The sequence below is a fragment of the Arachis hypogaea genome, chromosome 15 (assembly GCF_003086295.3).
Source record: "Arachis hypogaea cultivar Tifrunner chromosome 15, arahy.Tifrunner.gnm2.J5K5, whole genome shotgun sequence".
Lineage (NCBI taxonomy): Eukaryota > Viridiplantae > Streptophyta > Magnoliopsida > Fabales > Fabaceae > Arachis > Arachis hypogaea.
Window position 1 is genome coordinate 65273151 of NC_092050.1, and position 2902 is coordinate 65276052.

The following is a 2902-nucleotide window of genomic DNA, read 5'->3' on the forward strand; positions in this document are numbered from 1 at the left end:
CGAAAAGTCATCCATAAAGACTTCAAAGAATTTTTCTATCATATCTGAGAAAATAGAGAGCATGCAGCGTTGGAAAGTTGCAGGTGCATTACATAGCCCAAATGGCATGCGCCTGTAGGCAAACACTCCATATAGGCAAGTGAATGAGATTTTCTCTTGGTCTCTTGGATCAACCACTATTTGGTTATATCCTGAATAACCATCGAGAAAACAGTAATATGCGTGTCCTGCAAGTCTTTCCAGCATCTGATCCATGAAAGAAAGGGGGAAATGATCTTTTCTTGTAGCTTCATTGAGTTTTCTGTAGTCTATGCACATCTGCCATCCTGTGACGGTCCTTGTAGGGATTAGTTCGTTCTTCTCACTGGGGACTACAGTGATTCCTCCTTTTTTTGGGACAACTTGCACGGGGCTGACCCATGGGCTGTCAGAGATCGGGTAGATTACCCCTCCCTGCCATAACTTCATAACTTCCTTCTGTACCACTTCCTTCATGACTGGATTCAGCCTCCTTTGGTATTGAATGGATGGTTTGGCATCATCTTCCAACAGTATCTTATGCATGCATATGGCCGAACCGATTCCTTTCAGATCAGCGAGGGTCCATCCAATGGCATCCTTATGCTTTTGCAATACTTGGAGTAATTCATCCTCTTGATCTCGGCTGAGGGATGAATTTATAATCACTGGGTAACTTTCACTCTCTCCTAAGTATGCATATTTGAGAGTGGGTGGCAGAGCTTTGAGTTCAAGTTTGGGTGCTTCTATCTTTTCATTCTCTTCCTTTGGTGCACCCTGTATATGAATCTCTGCTGTTGCAGCCTCTTTGCTAGACGTTGATTCCTCCTCTGTTAACCCTTCAAGTTCTTCTTCTTCAAAAATCTCCTGTACTGCATCGTCCAGTGAATCCAACCTCATACATTCTCCCAATGGTTCTTGTGGGTAGTTCATGGTCTTGAACACATTGATCATCATTGTTTCATTGTGTAGTCTAAGGGTAAGTTCACCCTTTTGGACATCGATGATAGCTCCGGCAGTAGCTAAGAATGGTCTCCCTAATATGATAGAAGCCTTAGCACCTTCCTTCATGTCCAACACTACAAAGTCTGCTGGGAAGATAAAGTCTCCTACCTTTACTAGCAAGTCTTCCACTATGCCGTGAGAAAACTTGAATGATCGGTCTGCCAATTGTAAGGCCATTTTTGTTGGTTTGGCCTCCTCAATCTTTATTTTTCTCATCATAGCTACAGACATCAGATTTATGCTGGCTCCTAAATCACATAGAGCCTTTTCCACTGTTATTTCTCCTATAATACAAGGAATCTGGAAGCTCCCAGGATCCTTCAATTTCTGGGGCAATTTATGCTGAATGATGGCACTACATTCTTCGGTTAGTATCACAGTATCGTTGTTCTTCCAGCTTCTCTTCTTGGTCATCAACTCCTTTAAGAACTTGGCATAGAGCGGCATTTGCTCTATTACTTCAGCAAAGGGTATGTTAATCTGTAGTTTCTTGAAGATTTCTAAAAATCTGGAGAACTAGCTGTCATCCCCCTTCTTCCTCCATTGTTGAGGATATGGGGCTTTTGGAACATATGGCTTCAACTCTTCTCCCTTTTGATGTGAATTGGAGGTGGGGACTTTAACTTCATCTTGTTCCTCCTTCCTTCCAATTGAATCTTTCTCTTGTGGTTGCTTGGAAGCCTCCTTCAAATCCTTTCCACTTCTGAGGGTGATAGCATGACACTCCTCCCTTGAGTTTGGTTCAATGTTACTGCAAAGGTCATGGCCGGGAGCGTGCTGAAATAGGTAGCCAATTTGTGTCTCAAGTTTCTTGATGGCAGCATCTTGATTCTGCATGTTGGATCGTACTTCCTCTCGGAACACCTTACTATCTTGGATTTCCTTACATATGCCTTCAAGTAGAGTCTCAATCCTTGATAGTCTTTCTTCCGATGATGGTGAGTTAAGATTGGAGGGATGAGAAGGGCCATTTTGGCTTTGGTATGGATGTTGAGGTATGTTGTTAGGTGGGTGCTGATATGATCTCTCTGTGGAATGTTGGTGAGCTGCATTGTTGTTGGGGTTGTGACATCTCTGATCTTGGCCTTGATCTTGTTGGTTTCCCCACCCAAAGTTTGGGTGGTTCCTCCAACCAGGATTATAGGTTTTGGAGAATGGGTCATGGTTCTGCCTAGGTGGATTTCCAATGTAGTTGGCTTGTTCCTGATCACCCTCTGCTTCTTCATTCACTCCTTCTTGAGCTACTGTTGAGGTGGTGATTACTGCTACTTGATTTCTCTCCATCTTCTTGGTAAGGTTAGCCAGCTGCTTGGTAATCAGCTTATTCTGGGCCAGCAGTGCATCCGTGTTGTTCAGCTCCATCACTCTTCTATTGTTGCCTCTTTCAAAAGCATAGAAGTAGTCATTCTCAGCTACAGTTTCAATGACATCTATGGCTTCTTCAATGGTCTTCTTCTTGTTCAGAGATCCCCCGGATGAGTGGTCTACTGCCTTCTTTGATTCATAGGAAAGACCTTCATAGAAAATGTGTAACTGCATCCATTTATTGAACATATCTGGCGGGCACCTTCTTGTCAAGTCCTTAAACATCTCCCATGCTTCATATAGAGTCTCACCATCTTGCTGCCTGAATGTTTGTACCTCAGCTCTCAACCTGTTGATTCTTTGAGGAGGATAGAATCTTGCCAAGAATTTATTCACCACATCTTCTCAGGCTGTTAAACTCTCCTTTGGGAAGGATTCCAGCCATTTAGATGCTTTGTCCTTGAGTGAGAAGGGAAACAAAAGCAGTCTGTAGGTATCAGGATGAACACCATTATACTTCACAGTATCACATATCCTCAGGAATGTGGTTAGATATTGATTGGGGTCTTCTTGA

General features: G+C 43.1%; 1 non-coding gene across 1 annotated transcript; it reads left to right on the plus strand.

Annotated features, from left to right (window-relative positions):
* The first annotated feature begins 2572 nt into the window (after positions 1-2572).
* On the plus strand, positions 2573-2679 carry LOC112753467 (small nucleolar RNA R71). The gene has a single exon (XR_003177854.1). It is a non-coding gene; the product is annotated as a small nucleolar RNA R71 (small nucleolar RNA).
* The last annotated feature ends 223 nt before the right edge of the window (positions 2680-2902 follow it).